Source organism: Pelophylax lessonae, assembly GCF_965119305.1.
Source record: "Pelophylax lessonae genome assembly, chromosome: 3".
NCBI classification, from domain to species: Eukaryota; Metazoa; Chordata; class Amphibia; order Anura; family Ranidae; genus Pelophylax; species Pelophylax lessonae.
This window is the reverse complement of record NC_138770.1, coordinates 568,813,375-568,827,434: the sequence shown is the minus strand read 5'-3', so window position 1 is coordinate 568,827,434 and position 14,060 is coordinate 568,813,375. Positions and strand designations below refer to the sequence as shown.

At 44.1% G+C, this 14,060-nt stretch overlaps 1 pseudogene across 1 annotated transcript; it reads right to left on the bottom strand.

Annotated features, from left to right (window-relative positions):
* Window positions 1-417: 417 nt before the first annotated feature.
* LOC309551010 (hippocampus abundant transcript 1 protein-like) lies at window positions 418-2,552 on the bottom strand (annotated as a pseudogene). The gene has a single exon. The product of its transcript is annotated as a hippocampus abundant transcript 1 protein-like (transcript).
* Between the last annotated feature and the right edge of the window lie 11,508 nt (window positions 2,553-14,060).

Genomic DNA, 14,060 nt, shown 5'->3' with positions numbered 1-14,060 from the left:
ATTTATACTTTTTTTTTGCATTTTAATTTTGTACAGTCAGAGGCTAGTCTGTCAGACCACAACAAGGGTACTACATCCAACTCTCTCAGGCTAAGTTCACAAGTAGGCATTTTGGGGCGTTTTTCTGCTCTAGGATCAGCTCAAAAAAGCCCAACTAGACAAATCATATTCATTTCGATGCCCCCTGTTCACATCTGAGCGTTTTGACGTTTTAAGCAAAACGCCCAACGCTCAAAAAAAAGTACATGAGCTTCTTTTTGGGCAGATTATAGGCGTTTTTAATTTTTTCCATTGGTCAAACGCCTGCACAAAAACGCTTGTAAAAACGCCTGTAAAACGTCTGTAAAACGCCCATAAAAACGCCTAAAAAAACGCCTATAAATAGCAACGCCAAGATGTGAACGTAGCCTCAGGGCTGCACCGTGGTGTACAGAAGACACAAGAAAGCAGAACTAACATGATTTTAAAAAAGATAATACAACAAGACCATGGTGTAGCCCTCTTTTCAGTCAACTATAGTAATAATTAAAAAACAAACAAATAAATACAAATAATTTATTTTTTTATTACAGTGCAACAGGTGCTGCTTCTAGGGCAAGGCCAGGAGGCAGATTATGTGGCAGATCCTAGACTTGTTTTGGCAAGTAATAGCCCAATTTCTTTGCCTCTTCCATAGTTATGCTAGCTTTTATTCTCCAATATACATACATTCGACTCCTACACACTGTCTACAGACAGCTGGCAGAATTATACATATTAAATTAACCAGTTTACCTGCTTAACAGGCAATTATTGTGATTTCTACTGCCATGTTTAGTGGCTCACCTAAGTGTAACCTGTTTGTGAAGAGCTTTTGCTCTATCTAACCCCTGTATTGGGGTAATAAATGATACAGTCACAGTTCTTTTCACTGTCATTTGGCCCCTGCTGCTTCTGCTACTGCAGTCAAGGTTTCCCCACAGTGTGTGAAAAGCAGTCCATGATGTTGCCAGACCAATAGCTCGGATGCCCATATATAGTATTTTGGTTATACACTACTATCATCGAGAAGTGCTTCCTTGCCTTCTGGGAGGTGAGACGGGGGCAAAAGTGCATGGTTCTGCGCATCATTGCTATGCTTCTTATGAGCACCAGAGCGCAGTGTGAGGCTGGTATGTTCCGGGATAAGGAGTGCTACCAGCAAAGACAGCAAAACAGAGCAGGCCCCAAACAAGGATGGTGGGCCATGGATGATACTTCTATCTTCAGAAGGGTTGGCCATGATGGCTTTATGGACCTTGTCAGTAGGCTCCACATCAGACATCTCATTAAGCTCCACATGGAACAAGTAAAATACAAAGCCATACAGAGCAGGTCTCAGTCCATTGCATAAGCTAAGGATTCCAGTTACCATTCTTTGAACTACACCCTGTTGGTCAGGATCTGCATTGTGTGACACTATAGCACTATTAGCAGAGAAGGTGATGCTTGACATTGCAGCTACTGCTCCTGCAGCCCACATCATCCACTGCTGAGAGCCAAAGCCATACCAAGCTAACTGCAGGATCTGAAAGCCAAGCCCAAGGAGAACAGTGTTCTTATTACCGATAGATCTCATGAGAATACCCAACATCCCAGTCTGAACTAAAATAGACAATATTTCAACAACACCTATAAATGTAGCCACAGTTTCTGATGAAAAGCCAATCACCTGTCTCAAGTAGAGAAAAAAACTTGAGTACTGCCCAGCTTCAGGAAGGTAAGACAGAAAGACAGTTATACAGATGAGGAGGACTATGGAATCTTGGCCAACCTTTCGCAACGACGCAAAGGGGTCTGCTTGCTCCCAAGATATGGATGCTCCCCAGGAAACTGGGCGCATTTTTTCTGGAAGCGATTTAGGAAGAGCAATTAGGATGAATCCTATATCAAGAAGTGCCACCCCAGATGCCAATACTACCACTAGAGTGTTGCTGTACACTCGAGCCAAGTAGGCACCAATTGCTGGGCTAGTTTCCAAGCTTGCAGCAAAAGTAGCAGGCACCAGGCCATATGCTGTTCTCCGCTCATGTTCTTTGATGATATCAGCCACGTAAGCAAAGATCACAGAGAATGTGACAGCAAAGACACCTGATATAGAAATCACTGCAACATGCCACCACAGGCTGATCTTGAGCAGAGGTATAGGCACACAGGAGAAGAGAATAGCGAAGAGAAGGAATGACTTTCTGCCCCACACATCTGACAATGCTCCAATGAGGGGGGCACTAAGGAAGGAGAGAAGACCCTTAACTCCATAGATTAAACTATGCATTAAAAATTTTATGGAAAGGTCTGGTGCAGTACCGTTAACATGGGAGTTGACAGCAGACCCCAGGCAAAGAACTCTAGCAATATAACCACCACTGCACGGTAGACACTTGGTTCATCAACCCCCTGCCATGTCCCTCCATCTTTAATGATGATTTTCTTAGCCAGAAAAATGCTGCGATTTAACTCCTTTTTTTTCTTTTCCCTGGTCATGGTGAGCTCAGGCCCGTCATCCCAACACCGGGAAAGGTTCTGCACGTAGGCCCTCACAGCTCACTATCATGGAAACGGCGGCCCCCTGTGCATCATTCCCCCCCTCTCCCCCTCACCTGCTTCCGGCCTCCGACTTAATTTATACTTTTGAAGCACTGAACCTTTTGTTTGTAATATATCTATGTTTGCAGCCAGCAATATTGTGATAGCAGCTTTTTTTGCTTTTTTAAATTAATATTTAGTGCGGATTAATTTATATTTGTTTTTTTTTTTTTTTTTTTTTTTTTTTAAAGTAGCCTAGAAATAAACACACTCAAATGTTTGACAAGTCCTTTACTAAAAAAATAAAAAATCACCAAAAATGCTCATTGTAAATTCACCATTGATTAAATGGCTGCCCCAGCTGGGGCAAGGATAGTAGTGACAATATTGACCAAATATGGCCCAGGATATATTTAGCAACTGTTATTGCTCAAATATGAACAGTGACCATATTTGGCCAGCAAAGTCACTACTATCCCTGTCTTTTTGCTTGCATAGCCCATGGCCATCTAAGCAATTAGCCAGTGACAGCTTCAGTTTCTAGAGACACAGCGGGTGCCAGCATCCACTGCTTCCATAGGAACTAATGTCATATATTAACAGTGGATGATAGAAATATTGCTTTTATATCTGATGCTCCCAAACAGCTGTATATTGAGGTGTGCTTGAATAGTTTTTAGTTTGTTTTATGCATGAAATGCATTAAGAAATTAGTGAAATTTCCTTTAGATTTTCTTCACCTTCTGAAAATTTCAAAATAATTGTCATTAAAAGTGAAATAGATGTGTGTTAGAATGAGATAAATGAGCTGTGTGACATCTTCAGCACTGTATTTGTGATTTGGTGAGTATAAGAATCTGTGACATGCAGCAATCCCATATTTCTAAGGAATATTCCTGAACAGAGATTCTATAGTCACTAGACTTTGTATTTGGTTGTAATTGCTGTATATTGTGAAGTTTGTGCAGGAAATCTGTTGTATCCTGCAGTTAACTAGCAGTTTTTCCGACCAATGGTTTTAGTATGTCATCCACAAGACCTGAGATGGGTTTAGTAAATGTATTCATACTTGTTATGATGGGTCTGCTTGTATTTCTTAACTTGTGCATCATGGGCAGCATATAGAAGTTACCAATTTTTAGATTATCTGGAATGGCAGTTCTTATATAGGTGGGTAGGTTTAATGAGACCTTTTAGTTGTTGCAACAAATCATGGATTGGATCATAGTCCATTTTTATAGTATCATCTGCTTAGCTGCCTCTTTCCCTCTTGTACAGTATATATATATATATATATATATATATATATATATATATATATATATATATATATATATATATATATATATATATATATATATATTTTTTTTTTTTTTTTTTATCCATTGCAATATGTGCACCCCTTTATCTGCTGGTTTGATGGTGATGGCTTGTCCTGTACAGGCTTTTGCTCCAGTGGTGAATTTTCTACTTGCATACTGTGCATCAATTGAACAATATTTTGACTATTGTTTGTAAAAATGATACACTCTAGTTATAAGTTCCTAATAAAACATATTTCCCTTTGAAATTGAGGCCTAATAAAACTGCTAACATAATGTGCATTGAGTGTACTATATTTCTGGCTATTTTCTGTGGAATATATATTTTTTTTACGGGATACACTCTTTTTATTTAGTGGCTTTAATTAAAAAAAAAATGCTCTCATTGACCTGCAGTAAAACTATGTTGTATGTGTTAATTATTATTTCCTGTTCTATCCCATTGAGTTCTAAAAACGAGACTTCCATCTCCTTTGAATTGTCAGTGTTCATCTTTTCAATTAGGAGGATTCTAGGGATGCAGGTGAGGCCAGATAGAGAGGTAGTTTTACCTCACAAATCCATATGCAGATAACGCCGTCTTATCCTATGCACACCTTTGTGAGACCAGTGTCTGAGCTGGAGGCCTTATCTTTCAAGGAACCTACAGTCTAAAAAAAAATATATATATATACAGTACATATATATATATACAGTATATATATATAACTGATGGTATATCTGAATGGTGAATCAGCGCTGACCACTAAGAAAAAATCAATGATTTATTTATTTATTTGATATTCACTTTGTTACATTATTACACCCTTTGGCGCTACATACCTTATTGACTTTTCTTATATATATATAAATATATATATATATGTGTGTTTTTTTGTTTTTTAACGTAACAAGGTGCTTTGGAACACATCTTTGGTGTGCATAAGTGTGTTGCGATGTGCCATAAGCAAAGGGCAATCTTTGCCTGTTTCAGCAACAGAAAACTGAGGTCACCTTTTGGGACCAGCCTTTTTTTATCCATTATCTATGAATAGAGAGTATTGTATATATCGCCACAATTAAGGGATGAAATGTCTGTCTTTAAGTTGCCCTGAATTTTCTCCTATTCCTCACTGTCAGCACAGCAATCCTCTTTATCACCCAGGCCCAGATCTAGCCCGTCTGATCTGGGGGTGCATTACCTAATTAATTAAAAAGTGAAGGGGCGGAGGCGCATGCGCGACGGCTCCCTGCATGGACGTGTGAGTGAGGAGCTCCGTCCCGCACCGGCACACAGCAGCCCATTCTAGCCCGCGCACACCATTGAGCGCCCACCAGAGGTACACCCACACATCGGGTACACCCCAGGCACTTACCTATGCCGGGAAGATCCGCCAGGAGAGACCTTTCCCGCGCCCTGGGATCAGAGCCGCTCCGGCCTGGAAATTTCAAGATAGCGGCGCCCGCCACGCCAGTGGGAGGGCACAGCAGGGAGACAGAATCTGAGGACATCTCCGACCCAGTTAACACCCCTCATCAGCTCCATGCTTCCCCACAAACTGAGAGTAACCCACCATTGCCTGACTACTCCCCTGCTTCCACCGAATCCTTTATTGGGAGGACTCTGGAGGAACTTCTATTATCTCCTATGGGGGACCCTGCCCCCAGCCTAGGCCTGCACAGTGACTGGCACCTAGGGGTCCCTAATGGCCCAGCTGATATGCACAGCCTTCCCTCTACATTATCCAAGATGCTGGCAAGGTGCTTATCACACACTGCAGTCCAGATTACTTCTACCATACAAGGTGATCTTCACAATCTAGGCTCCCGTATAGAAGCCATAGAGCAAAAAACCGACACACTGTTGCACGGATGAATCAAAACTCTGCCAGAATTCAAGATCTCCAGGACCAATTAGAAACTGCACTGGATAAGAGAGATGACCTTGAGAACAGATCCAGACGATATAATTTTAGGATCAGAGGCCTCCCTGAATCCATCACAGACGTGAAGGCTGCTGTACAATCTTTCATCTCGGGTATTATCCCGGATCTCCCTGCGCACCGCCTGGAGCTGGACAGGGCTCACAGATCCCTCCAACCCTCATCGAAGGATGGCCTGCCCAGAGACATTGTGGTAAAACCTCATTTTTATTCAGTCAAGGAGGAAGTCATGAAACACTCCCGGTCCTCGGACCAACTAACGCTACTGGGCCATAACATCCAGATTTTTGCAGGCATTTCTCCCCCCACCATTCATCGGAGATGCTCTCTCAAACCCCTTCTCGCTGTCCTCTCCCAGAAAAATATTAAATATTGGTGGTCCTTCCCCTTCCGCCTGAGTTTCTCTCATCAACAGAAGACCCTCGGCTTTTCCTCCATTGCGGAGGGGGGGAGAGACTGCTTCTAAAACTGGGACTCATCTCCCAAGATCCGTCAGCTATGTCTTCCCAACGGCCCTCCTCTTCTAAACGGCCTACCCCAGGGAGCCCCCTGGTTCCGCTGTGGCAGAAACCACAATCCAAGAAACCCAAGGAATCCTGTCCTCCCTGAGATGTCCCCACACCCCTCCAAGAGGGGTCTGGCTCCTTCTCCGTCTTCATTTGACCTTTGTGGGACTGAACTTTTGTACACTCCTTTAATCACTTGCCCTTTCTCATCAATGATTGCTGCCGCCTAAACCCTTTGCAGGGACTCTCTCACAACCTTAGTTTCCCTCCCCTTCATGTTCCTCGTTGTCTCCATTTCACTTTTTTATTACAGGGACCTGCAGGTTCCGTTTAGTCCCTCTGGAGCGTCTTTTTTTTTTCAAGGCACCTCTTTTTATTATGTTTTTGGAATTGCTTAGTATTCCCCTGTTGGTGTTCCTTGAGGTTGTGCAGGAGACTCCCGAAACAGCTTTGGCCTTCGGGGGACCTCTCAGTGTCTGTCATCACTCTTCGGAGCGATTTCCTCCGACCTCCCTTTCTTCTGGGAAGCAGGGAGGCGCACAATGGTTTTTGCTTTATGCTATACTTGACGGTGTACAGTTTGGTAGTGCGGACGGGATGAAGGGAACCATTTTTCTTCCCTTCCCCCCCGCCTGGAGCTACTCCTTTACTTATTTTGGACGTTTGCCGGTGCGGTTGCCATGCACCTCCATTTGCTCCGGCTGATTCCACGAGATGGTCTTCTCATGCCCACCCGAAGCACCCATAGGTCTCCCTCTTAGAGACCAGTTTTCTACTTTCTGGCACCCAGGTGTCCCGTGGGAAGCCCAGGAGTGGCCTAGTGCCACCACTGTTTTTTTCATTATTGTCAGATTCTCAACTGCTCTGGTATATGTTATTTTGTACTAACACTTGTGTTTTATAATGTCTTTCCCTCCCCCCTATTTTCCCCTCACTTTTCCTTATTGCCTTTTCTACACTTACAGAGCTCTCCTCCACAGCTGGTCTGGCTCCTCTGACTCCCCCTCCATTTCTCAGGCTCCCTCTCCCAGCGGATAGCCTGGGACCTCTCCTCAGCGTCCCTCCTTCATTGGATAAATGGCTGCCTCTGATTCTCTCCCACCTACTCTGCGCATAGCATCGCACAATGTCAAGGGTCTCAACTCACCAACCAAAAGACGGAAGTTATTCCAGTATTATCACTCCATGCATTTAGATATTCTACTTCTACAAGAGACACATTTCCCCAAAACTTACAATCCTTCATTTGTCCACCAGAAATATCCCTTGTTCTTTCTAGCGAACTCAGAATCCAAAACTAAGGCGGTGGGTATCTTTTTATCCAGACATATTAATTTCACCCCCTTCTAATATTCTAAAGGATCCTGAAGGTAGATATCTTCTAGTCACAGGGGACATTAATGGGACACCTCACACCCTCTTGTCATATTACACGCCCAAACATGGGCAAGCTTGGTTCTTTTCTAGCCTAGCCAAAATTATCTCCGACAACACAGTAGGTACCCTCATTATGGGAGGAGACTCAAACCTGGCTTTCGATCTCCGCCTCGACAAAACTAGACTGCGTTCCTCCCCTTATAAACAGCCCTCCAAACAAAGTCTGCGAGTCGCTAGGCTCATCTCCTCTCTTGGTCTAGTTGACATCTGGCGAGAGCTCAATCCAAAATCGAAAGACTACACACATTTCTCCGCTCCTCACCAGACTTATGCCCATATAGATCACATTTTCATACCCACCCGTGCTATCCCTCTGGCTTTAAAAGCAGTTATCAGAGATACCCCCTTGTCTGACCATGCCATAGTTTTCTTCTCGCTGACTTCCCATCCCCCTACCCGAGGTCCTTCAGTCTGGAGGTTAAATGAGACTCGTTTGTCAAACCCGGCACACTGTGCCATGATTGCGGCGAACATTAAGGAATACTTCCTCCTAAAGGACACAAATAATATATCTCCTACCTCCCTCTGGGCAGCTCACAAGGCTGTGATCAGAGGTAAGCTTCTACAACTCTCCTCGAAACTCAAACGGGAACAACAAGCTGATATTGGAAAGCTGGAAAAATCCTCTCTCTCTATCCACAACATTCATAAAAGTAACCCTACTAGAGACACGTTGGCGCAATTAGATGCTGCCCGCATAGCCTTGAACCTAGCACTTACCACTGCGGCTGAAAAGCACCTTAGATAGATGAAAGCTAGGTTCTACTCAGAACGGGAAAGAATAGGCACACGCCTGGCTTCTAAGTTATTGCCTAAACCACGGACCCTAGTGTTCCCCAAAATTAAATTAGGCTCCGGTGCCCTGTCTCAAAACCCGCTCTCCGTGATGGAGGCCTTCCGCTCCTTTTACAACAAACTTTATACCAATGGGGACTCCCCCCCAACGTCCAGCGATCAGGAATTTTTAGACAACCTTCCGCTCCCCAGGATATCTGCCCAACATCGGGCGGCGATGGAGGCCCCCGTTACGGAGGACGAAATCCTTGCTGTTATCAAACACCTTAAATTCGGCTCTGCCCCGGGATCGGATGGTTTCCCGGCCCTTTATTACAAGACCTTTTCAGACTCCCTTGCCCCATACCTTGTTAGATTTTTTAACGCCTTGCGATCAGGTACCCCCCTACCTGGGGAAACTCAATTCTGCACTGCTAACTGTCATCCCCAAAACTAACAAAGATACTAGTGATGTCTCCAATTACCGTCCCATCTCCCTGATAAATAATGATGTCAAAATCCTCACAAAGCTTTTAACCAATAGAATGTCCTCCTTTATAGCGTCGTACGTTTACAAAGACCAGTCAGGTTTCATTCCAGGAAGACAGGGAACCGACCAGATCCGTAGAGCCGTTGACATTATCTCTCTGCTGAGCTCAGCCTGGGACGGAGCGCCCCCCCTGGACGGAGCGCCCCCCTCGCAGAGGATTCCTCCTCTTGCTGGACCTCCAGAAAACTTTTGATACGGTTTCTTGGCCATATATCTTTGAGGTGCTTGAGAGATAGCGATCGAATCTCTGGCAATAGCGATCCGACACAACCCAGACATACAAGGCATCGTCAGTGGAGGCCTGGACCATAAATGCGCCCTGTTTGCCGACGACTTGCTACTATTCATCACCAACCCACTAGTTTCTGTCCCCAATCTCCTTAAAACCCTACAGGTGTTTGGAAGACTCTCGGGACTCTCGGTCAATATGAATAAATCTTGCGCCCTAAATGTTTCACCCCCCCCCCCCGCGGAACTCTCTACAGTGCAGTAGCTGGAACACCGGTTCTATCTCCTATCTAGGTACGCATCTAACCCCCTCCATTGACTCCCTTTACAACGCCAACTATCCCCCTCTCATTAAAAAGCTCAAGGCAGACTTATCCACCTGGTCCTCTCACACCCTGTCATGGCTTGGTAGAGTCAATGCCATCAAAATGACGTTCCTACCATACATAGATTTTCTAAAACGATCATGTTTTCTAAAACAGGACATAGATTTTCTAAAACGATCCTGTTTCGCTCTCGACTCAAAGAGGGCCTCGCTCTTCCCAACCTTAAATGGTATTACTAATCTGCCGAGTTAGCTCAGTTCTCCACGATATACAGAAGAGGGGGCAAACCTGATTGGGTACATTTAGAAAGACAAGCGGTTCCACGTCATACACTTCACTTCCTAGACTGGTGCCCTCCAAATGACAGACCCCCCCATCCTCGCCCCTACCCTATCCCACTCCATTCGTCTTAACGACCAGCTTCTCAGCTTAGACCCCTTACACACATCTTAAATAACCCCCAATTTCCCCCAGGACAAAATATCAAAGCTTTCCACTGGTGGCTAAACAAGGGCCTATTTCGCATCGGACATTTTTTTAACTCTATGGGGCCCCTCTCTTTCTCACACTGTGTTAACTAGGGATGATCGAACTTTTGAAATGTTTGGTTCAACCAGAACACCCGAATTTCCCGAAAGTTTGGTTCGGATTCCAGAACCCCATTGAAATCAATGGGACCCGCACTTCTGGAATTAAAAAACACCATTTTGAAGCCCTAAAACCCAACAAATGCCCCTGAAAAGTGCCTAGGGTTCTGGGTCATGCCCCAGGAACTATGGATCAGGCAAAAAAAGTTCTTAAAAATTGTCGTTTTTGATAGAGAGCCAATTATTGAAAAAATTATTGAAAAAAAAAATGAAATTTCTTTCGATTTAGTGCCTGGGGGGCCTAAAAAGTATACCTGGTACAGGTAAGTTTCAGCTCTGTAGCATGTTCAGAACCAGAAAAAAACAGATTATTTTTCTTAGAATTTCAGTAGCGCAGAGATGGTGTTACCCTCCTTTCACACCTGGGCGGTTTTGTTTCAGACGTTATTCAGGCGTTTTTTGAAGGCGTTTGGAGGCAGGCATGACATCTGAACTTCTGTATTCTGTATTACTTCTGTCTTTATATATATATATATATATATATATATATATATATATATATATATATACCCCCCTAACCCAGAATCTGCATAGTGGGGTCCCCCTGACATGGCAGAGTTCGGTCACCCTGGCATGGTGTAAGATTCTGGTACCTTTGGTACCCTTATTTACCATTTTCCTTTCAACATTGCGTCCCACCTTTCTAGTTAGGTGGAACGCATACACCTTTAAGACGGATGACGTCATCGCTGAGCGCCGCTGAGCGGCTATTTCAATCGCCGGTGTTCTCTCTCACGTTGTTCGTTCAATGTGTGCCTACATGCTTACAAGCCTTGTCTTGCTGTCGGAACCTCCAGCTATTTGCCTTTACCTGGAACAGACCGGAACCTCGCTACTGATCCCGTATCTCGCTACCGGATCACTCCCTCACTACTGGACCCCTCTACTTACTAAACCTTACTAGTGATAAGTACCCCACAGGGGAATCCTCCATAACTAACTTACACTATCATCTTCTGCACATTAAGGACTGTTACTATCTATGCATACTAATTCTACCATCTGCACTGTTACATAGATTGCTAGCTCTTGAGTCTACTACCATCTATCCTTGCACTGGGTTAGTCTATCCTGTATATGTCATCTGCTGTCCTTACCACCTGTTACCATACATGATTACTAACCTATCTGCATTCTACCTATTACCATCTACTACTCTCCTGAACATTACTATCAAGTGCTTACCATTACTGTCACTGCTCACACCTGTCCCTTCAGCACATCACCTCCATACTATCATATACATCCTATCACTCCAGGAACATCTTATTGAGTGTGTGTATATCTGTATGCTGAAGCAGACAGGCCCACAGTGATGAGTCTGGAGAGTTGGATCTGGTATTCCAACACATCTCTACATGACTACTGAGTGGAGATTCTGCAGCTGCAAATCCAGCTTACAATAAAAACGCAGGAGCGTTACACATGGCAGGGTCAGGTCACCCTAAACTACACTACGGTCACCCTGACATGGCAGAGTCAGGTCACCCTAAACTAAACTACGGTCACCCTGACATGGCAGAGTCAGGTCACCCTAAACTACACTACGGTCACCCTGACATGGCAGAGTCAGGTCACCCTAAACTACACTACGGTCACCCTGACATGACAGAGTTTGGTCACCCTGACATGGCAGAGTCAGTTCACCCTAAACTACACTACGGTCACCCTGACATGGCAGAGTCAGGTCACCCTAAACTACACTACGGTCACCCTGACATGGCAGAGTTAGGTCACCTAAACTACACTACGGTCACCCTGACATGGCAGAGTCAGGTCACCCTAAACTACACTATGGTCACCCTGACACTTAAAACTCTCCCTTCAAAAACTAGATTATTGAATCTAACTATAGTGGTATATAGTACCCTAACTACAATGCATATCCCTTTCCTCACACTAAAAGAACAGCTCCATACAGCAGAAGATAATTGCAAAATGACACTGGAGCTTTACAAGCAGCAGGAGAAACACAAATGCTTCCACTCTCTTCCACAGCCTCTGTATTACAGTGCTAGAGGTTTGGCGGGGCTATGTTATATACTGGGGGGCGTATTCACTCCTCATTGGCCTCTGGACCCCGTAGTCACTCCAATAACATTCCTAGCAGACTCCTGCCCCCTCAAATGGCTTTTACTGACATTTCTGGGCAAATCACAGGCTTTTAAAGCCCAGTTCCTGCCCCATTGCATTTTGGGCGGTTCTGGTGACCGAATTCCAAACTTTTACCGCAAAAAGTTCGGAATTCAGCCGAATTTCGAACACCCAATGTTTGGGTCGAACCGATGGTCAAACTTCCTCAAAATGCCCCTCACTGAGAGGTATCACCACTCTCAGATCTCACATTTTCTACACTCTATATGGGATGACAAGCCAGAACCTCCACAACTCACTTCTTATGAACGCTGGTGCTCGGAAGCCAAAGACCCAAGAGGGGGGATTTCCCTCATCTACTCGTCACTATACAACAGCGATGTTAAACCTGCCTATGCGCTGGCCTGGGAGAAGGACCTGGAAATGGAGTGGGACCTGGATGACTGGGGCTCCCGCCTTCAACGCTCCTTTACAGGTACAGTATATTGAATTGAATGTCTCTTTTATCAACGCCAATGTTACATTGACATCAAGAAGGAAGGTCGGGACTGAGAGACATAGACAATCTATCAGAGTAACAAAGGCATTTATTGATGTCAGCAATTGTACACATAGTCATAAATCAATAAGATAAAAACTCAAAAGTATTGCATAAAATGATAGGGATTGCTCAGATCCAGTGTTAGTAAAAATTCATTTGCAGATGTTAGAGTGGTTAGATGAAATCACCACGGATAAAACCATGTTGCAACGATGTAAAATTAATATATTGTGATCGAAACTTCAAAACTCCGACGCGTTTCGTGGACTTATAATGCCACTTCTTCAGGAAGATTGTTGGTTTCATATCTAAAAATATATATATATATATATAAATATGTATGAGGCAGCAATAGCTATATATTAGATAAAACTGAGCAAAAGAGAGAAAAAAAAAAAAAAAAGGGGGGGAAAGGTGACTCTCCCAGTTTGTCAAAAACTTACGTTGCGATTGATAAGCCTGCTCACACAAGAGGTAGAGACATGGGGCCAGAGGTCTCCCACGGGAACTGAGGGAACACAAGGCAGCGGGCAAAGGCAAGGGCACCGCACATCGGGAGATATGGGCTGAGCTAAATAAAGTAAAATGGTGCATGTGAGCAGCAAAGAAAAAATGTATATAGTGATAAGAAATAATGATGTTGCACAGTATACAAACTCGTGCAGTTGTATAAAATATATTATGTGATATATACATAGTGCTGCTTATCAAGTTAGGAAATATACTAATAGAACAGTGGTACCCCAAGGGAATAGGGATGGAGACGCATGGCTATTCCCACCACGCGACTCATTTAAAGTCCCACAACCTCCCCTCCCTTACTTAGCCAATGTTACATTGCTCACCAGATGGTATCTGGTCCCTACCCGCATTGCAGCTGTGTTTCAAATGCATCCCCACTGTGCTTTAGGGGCTGCGGTTCATCTGGTGATTACCTGCACACTTGGTGGTCCTGCCCCAAGCTTAGGTTATACTGGAATAAAATATTCCAGATCATTCGTAAAAGTCCTTGACCACCCCATTACTCAATCTCCAAAAATTGCACTTCTTAATGTCAAAGTCCCTAAAATTTCTAAACCTGCTCAGAAACTTTTACACTTTATGCTGTTGGGAGCCAAACTCACTATAGCCAGAGCGTGGAAATCACCCAGAGTTTCCATCAGGGAGAC